Below are 17,949 nucleotides of genomic sequence, written 5' to 3'. Positions count from 1 at the left end.
CAAACATGAGCATGAGAGAAAAGAATGTGAGGAGAAGGAAGTTTTACTTTCTACTAATCAATCTTTTCTTCCTATTCTTTCATTTGATTTGCAGGTTATTCCAAAGGCCATATCATTGCAAATTGGTGAATCACATTTGTCCATTGAAGTTCCAAAGGTTGAAACATTTGGTATTCCAAAGCATGTGCTCTTTGACATTCGAAGTACATTCACTTCATATTCAATATTCAATGAACCTTATGAAAGGGAAGTTTCAACGAACCAAATTCCATTCATGAACCTTAGTGAATCTTGTACGTTCATTCACATTGTTAATGATGTTTCATATTCTAACTTATTTCTATTTTGCATCACATTGAATCATTTACATGGAAGTGTTCTTGCTTGTGATCATCAATTCAAGGAAAAGAAACGAGCATTATCCAACTATTCAAGATTCATAATGTGGAAGGGTACAAAGACTAAGTTGGCATGCCTTACCTACTTGAAGGATTCAAAGAAAATCATGCATACCTAATAGGCATAATGATCTTCATTCATCCTTTCTTACACCAATGGATCAATCAATGACAAAAGCCTTCGATTTGAGGACAAATCGCTCTAAAGAAGGGGGGAATGATGTGATCATGCCAAGGACCAAACTTCTTCAACACATGATCACTTCATGGACATTCTACCTTGTTGATTCTAAGGGAGTCTTACCTTATTTTATTATTTATTTACTCATTTATGCATTACATGTCACGTGAATATGTTTATCTTATTCTTAATTTTTGCTTGAATATTATATGCTGTCATTTATATGTATAATATATGATATTCATGCATGACTTATTAATTCACATCTTTATATAACTTATTCAATGCATATGCATTCATAGTTAGCTCATTTGCATTATTAACATAGGTGGAATAATGCATTTATAATTATCATAGCTCAATTCCTATCTAATTATTTGTTTTCATACTTGTCTAGGTTCATTGGATGCTAAGAAGACTAAAGGCAATTGAAGAGTTGGTTGGACAGTTCACGTCTGTCAGATTGATCTACATTTTTGAACATGTTCCAAGCATCTTTGGGTGATGAAGTCTTCTTAACATTTAATCCCCTATCTCGTAGCTTTCCAATGCATTTGAATCACATCAATCCGATATCGGGAGCTTGAGATATGTCCAGATTACTGAAGACAGTGCATGCTGGAAATTAATACGGATTTGCAACCATTCATCTCCTTCAAAGGACTTATGCATGGGAGGAATTAATGAAGACATGCATGGACGAGAAAAGAATATTAAAATGAATCAGAACATTTCTGAGGAGGTTCAATGATTCATTCAAAGGCTTTTAAATTCATCCATTCATGCATATTCATACAAGAAGCCAAATAGTCATGTTCACACAAGGGGAAGAATTTCAGCCAAGATACATTCATGAACATTCATCCATAGAAGACAAATCAACAAGTTCACAAGGTGGGATGAATTCGGCCAAAGGATGTATTCCATTAAAAGATGAACATCCATTCATCAAAATTCATTCACCTAAGCCATGCTTTGTATCTACTTAAAGTATGAACACTCATCCATGAATGTTCAATCATTAAATCTTGTATGTGCATCCTAGACATCTCTTAGGCCTATAAATAGCTTTCCATTTCATTTGTAAGGAACCAATTCTCTTTGTTTAATCAAATATTTGTGAGAGTTTCTCTCTTTAGTTCTTAAGTGAACTTTATCGACTTATCAAGCTTATGCTTGTGGCGTCACCCCTATCTATGTCACCCTGATACTTCTGGTTCCTATCTCTTTATAGATAGTGGGTCAAAGTCCTTGTTTACCATCCCTTAAAGAAGCAATATAAAGTCTGGGTCTTTGTTCTTTAACATTGGTTCTTCTTTGAGTCTTCTCTTTGAGATACTACTTTTCATATTCATCTCCATCACCTTCATTCTACTTCCATTACCATACTTCATCATTTCCTTTAAACATATCACCAACTTATATATATTTTCCGCTGCCATATTTATCTTTCCATTTCATTACTTCCATTTAACTATTTTTTTAGCTTTCTTGTTTGTGCAGGATCCTTGTTGCTTTCCTAGATCGAAACAATCAAAGGTGCAACCTTGACTTCACCATCCATCCAAGTGAGGCTAGGTTGAACTGTATCATTTGTCCTCAAATCGAAGAAGTTTCTCATTGAAGACCTTATTGATGTATGAAGGATTGAATCCTTATGTTTTCCTCCAATAGATGATTCACACGAAATGTTCAACCTCTTGGCTTCAATTCTGGTAACTTCACGTCCTTTTATGGGATGACACAATGTTTGAGAACCATCATATGTCTTTTGAATGGAAAAGACATATCCCTTCACGAACCAACTTGATCCTTTTACTTTATTCTTTGAATAATCACAATGCTTGGAAAGGACCTCTATCTCTTCAATTCCTCCTTTTAATTCACCATGCTTGTTGGTGAAAAGGTTTGTCTCCTGCTTGGAGTCGTCACGTCTCTTGGTGAAAATAATTGTTCTTTGAATGACTCCTTGGTGCTGATTTAAATGATCATGTCCTTTCACCTTTGTTCCTCTCCAAATAATTGCCTTTTAAGGTTGGTAGTATTTCACCATAAGGATGAAACAAGTTGCTGCAAAACAAATCAAAGTTAGTAAATGAAAAACTATTAACAATATGAATGGAAATAGCAAACCATGGAGGATATTTAATGGGCGTTGGTTGCTTGATGATGAAAAATTCCATTAGTTGCTGAAATCTCTTCAATATGTGCAATGTACTTGGAGCATGAATGATATCAACTCTTAGTACTTTTTATTGGCATATTCATTCGAATTTCAAGAGGTACATCATTTGAAATGTCAAAGGACATGTCTTGTGGATCACCAAAAGTCACGTTTATTGATTCTTCAAAAGACATGTTTCTTGAATCTTAAACTTGAAGTGACATGTTTATTGGATTGTCATGCACATCAAAAGAAAGAATATGAGTACGATTAGATAAAATATGTTTTTCACCCTCATTTTCCTTTTCCACTTTGCTCCCATATTCAATCCTTGCATTTTTCTCATTTTCAACTCTCTCCACTCTTTTCTCATGTAAAACTTCTCTTTCAACTTTCTTCATGGCTTTAGCTTTCTCCCATTCTTCTATGCATGACTTAAGGGTCACTTGACATTCATGAACTTGACTGGGAAGCAAGGATGCCAATATGATTTTCTTTTCTTGATGCTGGAAAGAGTACTTCTTAGAAAATCCGTCATGGGTAGCCTTCTTGTCAAACTGCCAAGGACGTCCTAATATAATGTGACTTGCACTCATGGGAACCACGTCACAAAGGACTTCATCATTGTATCTCCCAATTGAGAAAGGTATAACAACTTGTTTGGTTACGTTGGCTTCACCCACATCGTTGAGCCATTGAAGTTTGTAAGGATGAGGATGCTTAGAAATCTTGAGACCCAACTTTTCCACCATCTGAGTACTTGCTACGTTTGTACAACTTCCTCCATCAATGATCACCACACAAATTTTATCTCCCACGTGACATTTGGTATGGAAGATGTTCTCCCTCTGTTCATCTTCTTGATTTGAATGTTCAAAGTCCTTTTGACTACAAGGATGTTGGATGAAAGAAACATGTTAGCAAATAAGAAAAAAAATGAAATATGTGTAGGACCTTACCAGAATGTACTCTCACAAAGCCTCATGAGTCACTCCCAGGAAACTTAAATGTCACTCAATCCTCTCGTGTTTGCACTCTAGTACTTAATGGATTTTACTTGTCCTCTTCTGATCTCACACACGCTCCAGCCTTTTTCCTCTCAATTCTCTTGTCCCAAGTTCTAGAGAACTTTACTCAAGACCGTATCAAGTAAATTTCTACTTGTTTGGCATCGGCTGCAAAAGGGTTAGTAGGAAGAGAAAAACAAATATATTGAAAGGGTGGCTTATAAATAGAAAGAAAAGAACAAAAAGGGGTTACTTACACAAGTCACTTCAAAACCTTCTATCATCACAATCAATTTAAGCGGCTTACTTGAATTGCTTGGTGATGAGAATTGTTGATGAGTGCTTCAACTTCTTTTCTTTCTTTTCTTTGCTTTTTCTTCTTTTGAGTGCTGGATTTTTCTTTCTTTTGAGTGCTTCACTTTCTTTTCTGATTTTTCTTTTTCTTTGACTTTGCACTTCTTTTTGTATTTTTCTTTTTGTTGTTGTTGCACGTTGCTTTCTTCCACCAATAGCTCTGATTACCACTTGATGTAAGACACTTGTACCTTAACAATTGATTGTGGATCTAGGAAGAAAGTTAAACAACCTGTACAAGTGAATGGCTCAAAAAGAGAGGGTTAAGGGTGGTAGACATATGGTGAATAGGTGGGCTATTTAAAATGAGAGATGGAATCGGAAGATGGTTGATATGGCTATGGTTATGGCTTATGAAACAAAGGGATGGTTGTAAGGATAGTATCTTAAAGAAGACTCAAAGAAGAACCAATGCTATAGAGAGCAAAGACCCAACCTTTATATTGCTTCTTCAAGGGGTGGTATTAAGTACTTTGACCCACTAGTTATATGAACTATGAATCAGAAGTATCAAGGTGAAAAGAAAGGGGTTGACGCCACAAGTATAAAATACTTGATAAGTCGATAAAAGTCACCAGGACTTAAGGAAGAGAATAATCTCACTTATATTAATCAAAAAGGTCTGATTACAAATGAAATATGATGGCCTATTTATAGTTTTTGAAGGGACTTGGCCGAATAGGTACATGTTGGTTTGGCCAGCCCTTGTACCTTCCTAAAATGACATGATTTTTAATGAAAAAACAAGACTTTAATGAAAATACATGCTCTTGGCCGAATAGTTATGTGTTGGTTCGGCCCAAAGGATGATTTGAATGCATTTGGAAGTTATTTGGGTGCCAAAATGAAGAGGAAATAGTCTTTGGCCGAATAGGAAGCATCCCTTGGTGTTTTGGCGCCAATTTGATGTCACATGGAGTGCACATGCTTGAATGATGCATATGGCAGCCTACTTGAATGCACATGAGTCTTCTTGCAATGATTTGTTGAGGTTGCAACCATAGGATAATGTCTTGAAGTCCTTGGGCAACCTAGAGATGAACTAGCTTCAAGGTAAGCTAGGTGAGTGTCTCGGTAGCTAACTATGTGAGCTATAGGTTGATGAACTAAAGCTAGTTAGCTTTGGTCTTCTCAGCTCCTCAGCTACTCTCCCAGCTACCTTTAGTCCACTTTTCATTAATTTAGTCCAAAGCTCTCCTCCAGCTAAGTTCAGCTACATGCTAGCTCCTCTAGCTAAGTTGAAACTCCTTAAGTGATGAAATGAGCTGCCATAATGTTCATGAGCTAGTGTGAGCTGCTATGCTTGTCCTTTTAGCTAACCAAGCTACCATAATATGCCTTGTTTTGTGTTTTACCTATAGGAATCAACAAACAAACAAATTAAGCAATGTGTGAGCTCATTTAAGGTAAACTGTATGCTGTCGTGAGGTGTTTGAGTGATATAAGCTATGAATGCATGTTATGAGCTAAGTACATAATGATATAACATATGTAAGCTAATTTGTATGACCTAGGAGCTAAAATGAATGCATATGAGCAAACAAATGAATGATTAAGCATGCTGCCATTTCATGAATGTAATGAATCATGCTTAAATGGATGTAAGATTAATCTAACATACTTAGAACATTGTGTATCAATCATAAAGATGTGGGTATACGTTATATGCATGAATATCATATAACATGGTATTCATAAATGATAAATGGAAACATGTAATAATAATATCCTAAGAAATGATATGTAATCATAACATATATTTCAATGTTATGAAAGACATGATCAACTATGCATAGGATGGAAATAATAATATGATGATTTATACTAACATGTGAATGCATGCTTATGATAGAATAAAATGTATAAATGATATAATATAAGATAGGGTAATGAAGAACTCCCTTAGAAACAACAATGAAAAACATCCATGGTGTGATCAAGTCATGGAGAAAGTTGGAGCTAGTCTGGATCGTATCAGATAATCATGAAACACACTTTGCTGGTAACATGACATCTAGTGTGAAAAATGTTTTCTCTTTGGTTATCCTCCATGGACTGAATATTCAAGGCTCTTTTCACTACAAAAATTTGTCCTGAAACTTGAGACATTGTTAGTAAATAAAATGAAAATAAACCTTACCAGCACACTCACAAAACCTTTCAAGTTCACTCTAAAGAAAATGATAAGATCACTCCACTCAACACTCGTGTTTACTCTCGGGAATATAATTATGGCTTTTAACAATTCCCCTTCTGATCTCACTATCTCAATAGCCTTTTTCCACTCAAATTTCTCTTGCTAAGTCCTTTGAGGAACTTACTCAAGATTAGAACAAGTTAATTCTTTCCTTGTGTGCGTCAGTTGGAAATAGGTTAGGGTAAAAGAATAGAAGAAATTGAAAGGTAGAATAAAGGATTCAAAGGTATTAAAAGAAGGAAATGGTTGAAGACAAGGTAAATGAAAGGATAGAAAAGGAAGAGGTGACTTACAATTCAAGAAACAACACTTACTGCAACCTTTCTCAAGAAACAATAAGGTTATCTTCTCTTAGTGTAGATGGCCTCTTTGATGTTCTTGTAATGGTAGAGCACTTTTCCTTGACTTGCTTTCTATTTTGAATTTCTTTTCTTTTCTTCTTTTCTGATTTTTTTCTTCTTTTTGTCTTTTTCTTTTCTTTTGGCACTCTAATTTTGATGTAGGAGTTTTTCTTCTGTTTTTGTTTTATTTTGCACGCCAATGACACTTTTGTTGTTAATCCAACTATGCTCTGATTACCGTTCGATGTAAGGTGATCTACACACTTTGGTGGAAGAGAGTAGATAGCCTTATTATGTCTCGATCTAGGATTGACAAGTCCTGATGCCCTTGAATTATAAGCTTGGCTGCAACAAAGATAAGAAAAGGAATATGATTAATAAAGGAAGAATAAGTGAAATAATAAAGATAAGAAATTAATAGAAATAAAGAAAGGATAGAGATTGCTGCAGAATTATGGAATTGATGATGGTCTTGAAGAAGGATGTTGATGATTGATGATGATGAAATGGAAATGGTGGTGATGTTGTATCTCAAACACGCCAAAGAGGAAACTATGCTATGAAGCACAATCCCGGTCTTCACAAACTTGCTTGAGGGGTGGTGATAGTTTCTTCAACCCACTAGATATCAATCTAGGAATTTTGGAATCAGGATGGAAGGAATGACGCCACAAGTATAGGAACTATACTAGTTTAATCGATAAAGTTCACAAAGAACTTTGAAGTGAAATAACTCACAAGAGTAATTTTTATATATGAGATGAGATGAGTACAAATGAAGGTAAGCCACTCTATTTATAGGAAATGAGAGGGCTTGGTCGAATGGTTACATACTGTTTCAGCTAGATACATGACTTTAGGAAGATACATAATGCTTCAAATGAATGATTATGATGTGATCCTGTCTAGCTCCAAATTTCTCCATGATTTGATCACACCATGGAGGTTATTCAAATCTGGTTCTAAGGGAGTTCTACCTTACTTTATCTTATATTTACTTATTTATGCACTATATATTATTATAAGCATACAATTTCATAATAGACTATGCTTGAATTATCATATCATGTGCATTCATTCATTATGTCCTATGGTTTGCATCATTGATTGATATTCATGCATATAATCTATAGTTGTAATAATAATATTCATTCATTATCGTATGATGCATGAGTTATTATTATAACCTATAGTTCACATCTTTATAATACGCACATTCTTATTACTTTATAATAATTCATATACTTAGCTTATATTATGCTTTCTTTTGTAGGTGCATGTTCGGCCATATGATGGGAGCTGACTTAAAGCTAGCATTGGAGTCTAAGAGCTATGGAAACTTAACTAGGACAACTCCAGGATAGCTCAAGAACATTTTGGGACAAAGTTGCCAGCTGACCCCCGAGCTCATAGTTCACTTGAGTTGGACTTTTGAGCTAGCTAGAGACCTCATTTCAGCTGGAGAGTTACACCGTCATCTTCACCACACAGAACACTTCAAATATGGTCTATGTCAATTTTTGTGGATTCGTACCTTTTCGCGAATAGTTGTCATTCCAAAAGATGCCTTTTCACAAGGAGCTGGCCTATGACTCATCTTCATGTAATTCATCTATGGACAGCTCATCTTCAGCTCAAACACTTGTAAAGTAGCTCAAATGATGAAAGGTTACCTTCCACGTAATGTGACCTTTCATGACAAGTTGCTGCACATTGAAGGCCATGACACATAGATGCATGTTGGAAGCCAAGTCATGCCTAGTTGCTGCCATATTCATTCCATGGACTTCAAGACACCATCCTATGGTTGTAACATCACCAAAGCCTTGCAAGAAGACCCATGTGCATTCAAGTAGGCTGCCATGTGCATCATTCAAGCATGTGCACTCCATGTGACATCAAATTGGCGCCAAAACACCAAGGAATGATTCCTATTCGGCCAAAGACTCTTTCCTCTTCATTTTGGAGCCAAAATAACTTCCAAATGCATTCCAATCAACCTTAGGGCCGAACCAACACATAACCATTCAGCCAAGAGTATGTATCTTCATTTAAATCATGTATTTTCATCAAAAATCATGTATTTTCAAAGGGATTTCAACCTTGGCCGAACCATCAAGTATCTCTTTGGCCTAAACCCTTTTAAAACTATAAATAGGCTATTGCATTTAATTTGTAATAGAACCCTTTTGGATATTTAAAAATCCTTTGTGAGATTATTCTCTCTTCAAGTTCTTTTTAGAACTATATCGATTAAGCAAGCCTTTTCTAAAGCCTGTGGCGTCATTCCCTCATTGATACTTCTGGTTCCTAGTTTAAATAACTAGTGGGTCAAAGTCTTTTCATACCATCCCTTATAGAACTTATAAGAAACGGGTCTTTGCTCCTTTATAGCATTGGTTCCTTCTTAGTTTTATAAGATACAATCTATCCAACACCATCTTCCATCTCCATTATCACGCCTATATCATCACCATAGTCCATCACCATTATCACGCCTTTATCATCAACATAGTCCATCTCCATTATCACGCCTATATCGTCACCATATTCCACCACCATTATCACGCCTATATTATCACCAACTTATAAATTTCCATTTCTTCATCTTTGAATTATCCTTCATCCTCAACAAGGCATTCGTCCATCATCATCATTGGAGGCCGAATCCATCATCACTTGAAGGATCATTCTACAACACTTCCGCAGCCCTTCTTTGATAACTATTCTATCCATTTCAATTCTTTCCATTTCTATTTCATTTCTTAATTATCATATTACTTAATCAATTCTTCTTCTTTTTTGCAGATTACTTTCAATCCAAGGTGTAGCATTTGGTGTCTCTCCTAGATCGGGAAACAACAAGGTTGCCAACTTCTCCATTATTGAAGAAGCATGGTTAGCCTTACATCAAGCGGTAATCAGAGCTTTGGTGGATTGACATACAAAGTGCTACAACAAAAAAAAGCAACAAGAAAGAAGAAAACAAAAGAGAAAAGAAAAAGTCTCCTACATCAAATTTGGAGTGCAAAAGAAAGAAAAGAAAAAAGAAGAAAATCAAAAGCAAAAGAAAAGTGAAGCAAGTTGCAAAGTACACTCAAAGAGAAGCACCATACAATCTGCCCAACATCAAACTTGAAGGAGGTATCCTTGTTGTTTCTTGTGAAGGAAGATAGTAAGTGTTGCAACTTGAGTTGTAAGTTATCTTCATTTATTTACTATTTCACTTCCTTTTCTTTCATCTTTTCTTATTCCATTACCTTATCATCTTTCTTAACCTTTTCTAGCCTATCCTTTATCATATACCCTAACCATTTCTAAACCGATACACAAACTAAATAGACTTGCTCAATCTTGAGTTAGTTCTTAAAAAGGACCCACAAGAGAGAATTGAGTGGAAAAAGGCATACGAGAGGGTGAGATCAGAATGGGGATCGAAAAAGCCAAGATTATATCCCCGAGTGCAAACACGAGTGTGAGTGGAATCTGAACTTTCTTTGGAGTGACCAAGTGAGGCTTTGTGAGTGCGCTGGTAAGGTTTAATTTTTTTTTCTATGCGATATTCTATGCGACGTGGTGCCTATGAATACGAGTCATTTTCTGTTTGGACGACCATGGCTATTTGACAAACGGGCTGTCCATGATGGATTCTCAAATCGATACTCAATCATCCACAATGAAAGAAAATTCATTTTGACTCCATTATCTCCTAGCCGAGTGAGTGAAGATCAAACTCATTTGAAAATGAGAATTGAAGCAATGAACAAGCAACTTAAAGACAATGCAACTGAAGGAGAACGTTTGGAGGAAGAATAAAATAAAGAAAAGCTTTTTGAAGTTGAACAAAAGAGAGCAGATGTAGAAAACGTTGGAGTTGAAAATGAGAAGAATGAATTTGGAGAAAAAGAGGAGAGTGAAGAACAAATTTTATCTAACCTTTCTTCTCCTATAATTCTTTTTGTTTTCCAGGACCATTCAAGGGACATATCTTTTCAAGGAGATGAATCAAGAATCATGGCTGTTAGAGGACTAAAAGATGTGACTTTTGGTGATCCACAAAACATGTCTCTTGATATTTCAAAGGAAGTGTCACTTGAAATACCTAGAGTAGCAGCCGTTAACATTCCAAGTACATTGCCAATTATGAAAAGAATTCAGCAACCAACTCCCATTAAACATCCACCCTGGTTTGATATGTCTATTCATCTTGTCAATAGTTTTTCATTTACTTATTTTGATTCATTTTGCAGCAATTCAATTCATGTCTGTGGCATTATCTTATCAATTTGTGATGACAAGGATGATTCAAAAGACACAATTTGTCAAGAAAGAGCCAAGAGATGTGAATCATAAAGGCTTAATGGATGTGACCCTTCAAGAGCATAAAATCGTGAATTTTCATGATCCAATGGACATGACTTTTAGGATGCCAAGGGACATGATCATTAAAAGCAACATGTCTTCAACAGACATGATTTTTAACCAACCATCAAACACCAACATGAAGTACAATTTTCCTTTATTTGTATTTAATCGTGTTTTTACTTATGAGAGTTATATTTCTTTTCAGGTCATGTACATTCAAAGCACTTATTTAAAGGACATGACTTATGAAAAGAAACATTTCATAAAGATCCCCGTTGCATATATCGGATGGGAGGACACTAAGGAGAAGTCACCTTTCGATTTGAGGACAAATCGCTCAAAAGAAGGGGAGGATGATGTGATCCTGTCTAGCTCCAAATTTCTCCATGATTTGATCACACCATGGAGGTTATTCAAATCTGGTTCTAAGGGAGTTCTACCTTACTTTATCTTATATTTACTTATTTATGCACTATATATTATTATAAGCATACAATTTCATAATAGACTATGCTTGAATTATCATAACATGTGCATTCATTCATTATTTCCTATGGTTTGCATCTTTGATTGATATTCACGCATATAATCTATAGTTGTAATAATAATATTCATTCATTATCGTATGATGCATGAGTTATTATTATAACCTATAGTTCACATCTTTATAATATGCACATTCTTATTACTTTATAATAATTCATATACTTAGATTATATTATGCTTTCTTTTGTAGGTGCATGTTTGGCCATATGATGGGAGCTGACTTAAAGCTAGCATTGGAGTCCAAGAGCTATGGAAACTTAACTAGGACAACTCTGGGACAGCTGAAGAACATTTTGGGACAAAGTTGCCAGCTGACCCCCGAGCTCATAGTTCACTTGAGCTAGCTAGAGACCTCATTTCAGCTGGAGAGTTGCACCGTCATCTTCACCACACAGAACACTTCAAATATGGTCTATGTCAATTTTTGTGGATTCGTACCTTTTCGTGAATAGTTATCATTCCAAAAGGTGCCTTTTCATAAGGAGCTGACCTATGACTCATCTTCATGTAATTCATCTATGGCCAGCTCATCTTCAGCTCAAACAATTGTAAAGTAGCTCAAATGATGAAAGGTTACCTTCCACGTAATGTGACCTTTCATGACAAGTTGCTGCACATTGAAGGCCATGACACCTAGATGCATGTTGGAAGCCAAGTCACGCCTAGTTGCTGCCCATGGACTTCAAGACACCATCCTATGGTTGTAACATCACCAAAGCCTTGCAAGAAGACCCATGTGCGTTCAAGTAGGCTGCAATGTGCATCATTCAAGCATGTGCACTCCATGTGACATCAAATTGGCGCCAAAACACCAAGGGATGCTTCCTATTCGGCCAAAGACTCTTTCCTCTTCATTTTGGCGCCCAAATAACTTCCAAATGCATTCAAATCAACCTTAGGGCCGAACCAACACATAACCATTCAGCCAAGAGTATGTGTCTTCATTTAAATCATGTATTTTCATCAAAAATCATGTATTTTCAAAGGTATTTCAACCTTGGCCGAACCATCAAGTATCTATTCGGCCTAAACCCTTTTAAAACTATAAATAGGCTATTGCATTTCATTTGTAATAGAACCCTTTTGGATATTTAAAAATCCTTTGTGAGATTATTCTCTCTTCAAGTTCTTTTTAGAACTATATCGATTAAGTAAGCCTTTTCTAAAGCTTGTGGCGTCATTCCCTCATTGATACTTCTGGTTCCTAGTTAAAATAACTAGTGGGTCAAAGTCCTTTCATACCATCCCTTATAGAACTTATAAGAAACGGGTCTTTGCTCCTTTATAGTATTGGTTCCTTCTTAGTTTTATAAGATACAATCTGTCCAACACCATCTTCCATCTCCATTATCACGCCTATATCATCACCATAGTCCATCAACATTATCACGCCTTTATCATCACCATAGTCCATCTCCATTATCACGCCTATATCGTCACCATATTCCACCACCATTATCACGTCCATATTATCACCAACTTATAAATTTCCATTTCTTAATCTTTGAATTATCCTTCATCCTCAACAAGGCATTCGTCCATTATCATCATTGGAGGCCGAATCCATCATCACTTGAAGTGATGTAAGGTACTTGTACCTTTTCAAATGATTGTGGATCTAGGAAGGAAGCAAAACAACCTGCAAAGTGAATGGCTCAAAATTGAATGGTTAAGGGTGGTAGACGTATGGGTGAATTGGTAGGCTATTTAAATAATGAGTAATGGAAGCGGAAGATAGTTGATAAGGTTATGGTTATGGTGATGAAATAAAAGGATGGTTGTGAGGATAGTATCTTGAAGAAATCTCAAAGAAGAACCAATGCTATATAGAGCAGAGACCCAATCTTTATATTGTTTCTTCAAGGGATGGTGTTAAGTACTTTGACCCACTAGTTATATGAACTAGGAACCATAAGTATCAAGATGAAAGGAAGGGGTTGACGCCACAAGTATAAAATACTTGATAAGTCGATAAAAAGTCACCAGGACTTAAGAAGAGAATAATCTCACTTTAATTGAATAAAAAGGTGTACTTACAAATGATGTAATGTTTTCCTATTTATAGGAAATGGAGAGACATGGCCGAATAAATACAAGATGATTCGGCCAGCCTATGTATCTCCCTATAAAGACATAATTTAAATGCTAAAAGAGAGGATGGTTCGGCCCTAGATGGAGGGAAATGATCCTTGGCCGAATAGTTCTTGTGTCTCCTCAAGTTGGCGCCAATTTGGATGGGAGATGATGCTTGGCCGAATAGGGAGAGGGCTCTTCATCTTGGCGCCTAAATGAGTTCACATGCAAGGCACATGGGGGCTGGTTATATGCACGGCACATGGGTGTTCTAGGAAGCCTTGTGGTGCACCCATGTGCATTGGATGATGGCTGGTCATGTGCTTCTTCTTAGGCATGCATGTGTCCTCCAAGCTAGCTTGAGTGTTGAGCTAGCTAGCAAGCATGGGGCTGTTTGTGAATGATCTTCCTAGCCGAGTCCTTTTGAGCTCCATAACAGCATGTTCAGCTACATTCAGCTACCTTTGTCATCACTTTTAGCAACTCAGCTTCAAATAGTCCAACTAGCTAAGTTTAGCTAGCCTGAAGCTTCTCTAGCTGAATCGAGCTTCCCTTAGCATTCCATAAGCTGCCTTGTACTTTGTGAGCTGTTTGTGAGCTATATATGACGTCCAAATCATTCACCAAGCTACCTCAACGTGCATCACACTCCATTGTACCTATATGTGCAAGGAAACAAGGTAAGTTCATGATATTGAGCTAAAACGAGCTAAATACCTTGCTGCCATGTTTGTTTATGGTAATGTGAGCTAAGTATGATGGTCATGAGCTAAGTACATCATCTCCTAATATGTGTAAGATAATGTATAAAGCCTAAGAGTTAATATGAATGCAAATAAACTAATGAAATGCATTATAAGTTTGCTGCCTTGATGTATATATAATAATCATGCTTAATATGATAATAAAACTATCCTAACATGCTTAACATATTAAAATAACAATGTGTAATATGAATTCATACTAAGTTACTTAACTAATATTCTTATCATAAAATGTATTATAATAGCATATATTATAAAGCTAATAATAAGTAAATTCAATATAAAGATGTTCAAAAGTACTCCCTTTGTAGATGAAAACGTGATGATATCATCCCCCTTCTTTAGGGCGATTTGTCCTCAAATCGAGTTCATTCTGTCCTTGCATAGCTTCACGCCTCTTTGCTAATAGAAAGTATTCTTTGAACGTTTGTGTTCTTCCATTAGGTACCTTTTCGTAAGATTTCCTTTTAGGTCTTTCTTTGGAATATGATTTACCAACAGATACCTTTTGGGAATGATCTTTATCTAAGGATATCCCTTTTGGAAGTGACCTTTTACGTGATTGGTCCTGAAAAGTGAGAAGAGAAAAGGTTTCATATGAAGGGTTACTTACCTTTTGAAGATTAAACCCATTGGTGAAGAGTTGCGACTTTAAGTCCCAAACATCACCATTGTTCGTAGAAGACCCTTCATTTTCCAGCAGTGAACCATCATGTTTCTCTATGAAGAAGTTTGGTTTCTTGTTTTGTTCCTCTTCATTCTTTGTTGGGGTTTTGTCTTTGCGCCATGATTGTACACTCTTTCTCATATGCAACTGATCTTGTTGCACTTCTTTGGGCGTTAAAGGCATCAAGGTCACCTTGCGTCCATCATGCTTAAAAGTGTATTGATTGTGAAAACAATCATGAATAGCCCTTTTATCATACTGTCATGGTCTCCCAAGTAAAATGTGGCTAGCATGCATAGGGACAATGTCACAAAGCACCTCGTCCTTGTACCTACCAACTGAAAAAGGAATTAGAACCTGTTTGGTAACATTTAACTCACCTCCTTCATTGAGCCATTGGAGTTTATACGGAGTAGGATGCTTTGACGTTGCCAATCCAAGTTTTTCAACCATAAGAGTGCTGGCTACGTTTGTGCAACTTCCTCCATCGATGATCATTGTGCAAATCTTATCCTTGACATGGCACCTTGTATGAAAGATATTGTTTCTTTGAATATCCTCTTGGGATGTTTGTGATTGTAGGCACCTCTTTGAAACAAGCATTTCACCATGATCTGCATTTTCTTCTGTTTCTTCGTCTTGTATTATTTCAGGTTCCTCGTCAAAATTAGGCTCATCAGAATCTGATACAATATCTCCATTGTCAAGTACCATCATGGCATTTCGGTTGGGACATTGACTAGCAACATGTCATTTTCCAAAACACTTGAAACATTTGATGTCTCTTGATCTCTCGAAAGTGCTGGTTTGCTTTTCTTTACCCTTGCTAGATTCGCCCATTTGTGCAGATTTGGGTATCTCTGCGCGATCCTTTGGTTGGATTGGAGTTTGTTTCCGGAAGGTAATAGGTTCTTGCTTCCATTTGGTGGCCGAATTTGGACTGCTCCTAGTGTAGGATTTCCTTTTGAGTTGTCTTTCAATTTTCATGGCCACATGCACCATCTCTTCAATTTCTACATAATGCTGAAGTTCAACAAGGTTAGCAATATCAATATTTAGACCAGATAAGAACCTTGCCATTGTTGCTTCTCTATCTTCATCCACATTGGCTCGGATCATGGCAATCTCCATCTCCTTGAAATAATCTTCAACGTTCTTACTTCCTTGTTTCAGATTTTGTAACTTATGATAGAGATCTCGGTGATAGTGATTAGGAACAAACCTTTTTCTCATAAGGGCCTTCATTTCTTCCCAAGTTGTGATGGGGCGTTCACCATTTCTTCTTCTTGAACTCACCAACTGATCCCACCAAACTAAGGCATAGTCAACGAATTCCATAGCAGCAAGTCTAACCTTCTTTTGCTCCGTATAGTTTTGGCATTCAAAAATGTGTTCAATTTTGATTACCCAATCAAGATAGGCTTCTGGATCAGTTCGTCCTTGAAATGGAGGAATAGTCACTTTAATGTTGCTGAAGTTGTCATTTTGATTTCGATGAACATCTCTCCTTGCTACTGATGTTACTTCAGCCTTTTCCTCTTCTAAGTCTTCTTCTATTCTAGGGCGATTTACTCTCCGATTGCCTAGAGATACTTCTAATTGATCCAGACGATCTTGCAAAGGCTCTAATTCTAATTTCAGCAATCTTGCCATTTCACGCATAACGGCTTGAGTCTGCAAATTAGGGGATTCTCTTTCTGGGGATTGTCCTAAACTCCGAGACATGGTTAATAAATAAGAAAAGAATAAGATGTGTAAAAGACCTTACCAGAATATACTCTCACAAAACCTCACGAGTCACTCCAAGAAAACTTGATGTCACTCAATCCGCTCGTGTTTGCACTCTAGGACTTTAATAGCTTTTACTTGTCCTCTTCTGATCTCACACACGCTCCAGCCTTTTTCCCTCAATTCTCTTGTCTCAAGTTCTAATGAACTTTTACTCAAGACTATATCGAGTAATTTCACTTGTTTGGCGTCGGCTGCAAATGGTTAGTAGGAATGGAAAGCAAATATAATTGAAAAGGTGGCTTAGAAATTAGAAAGAAGAGAATGAAAGGGTTACTTACATAAGTCACTTCACAACCTTCTATCACCACAATCAATTTTAAAGGCTTACTTGAAAATGCTTGGTGATGAGAATTGTTGATGAGTGCTTCCAACTTTTCTTTCTTTTCTTTGCTTTTTCTTCTTTTTGAGTGCTTTGACTTTTGAGTCCTTCAATTTTCTTTGCTGATTTTTTTTTCTTTTTCTTTGACTTTGCACTTCACTTTTGCACTTCTTTTTGTATTTTTCTTTTTGTTGTTGTTTCACGTTACTTCTTCCACCAAAGCTCTGATTACCGCTTGATGTAAGGTACTTGTACCTTTTCAAATGATTGTGGATCTAGGAAGGAAGCAAAACAACCTGCAAAGTGAATGGCTCAAAATAGAATGGTTAAGGGTGGTAGACGTATGGGTGAATTGGTAGGCTATTTAAATAATGAGTAATGGAAGCGGAAGATAGTTGATAAGGCTATGGTTATGGTGATGAAATAAAAGGATGGTTATGAGGATAGTATCTTGAAGAAATCTCAAAGAAGAACCAATGCTATATAGAGCAGAGACCCAATCTTTATATTGTTTCTTCAAGGGATGGTGTTAAGTACTTTGACCCACTAGTTATATGAACTAGGAACCAGAAGTATCAAGATGAAAGGAAGGGGTTGACGCCACAAGTATAAAATACTTGATAAGTCGATAAAAAGTCACCAGGACTTAAGAAGAGAATAATCTCACTTTAATTGAATAAAAAGGTGCACTTACAAATGATGTAATGTTTTCCTATTTATAGGAAATGGAGAGACATGGCCGAATAAATACAAGATGATTCGGCCAGCCTATGTATCTCCCT

The sequence above is a fragment of the Hibiscus syriacus genome, unplaced genomic scaffold, assembly GCF_006381635.1.
Source record: "Hibiscus syriacus cultivar Baekdansim isolate YM2019G1 unplaced genomic scaffold, ASM638163v2 tig00111000_pilon, whole genome shotgun sequence".
Lineage (NCBI taxonomy): Eukaryota > Viridiplantae > Streptophyta > Magnoliopsida > Malvales > Malvaceae > Hibiscus > Hibiscus syriacus.
This window is presented reverse-complemented; position numbering follows the sequence as displayed.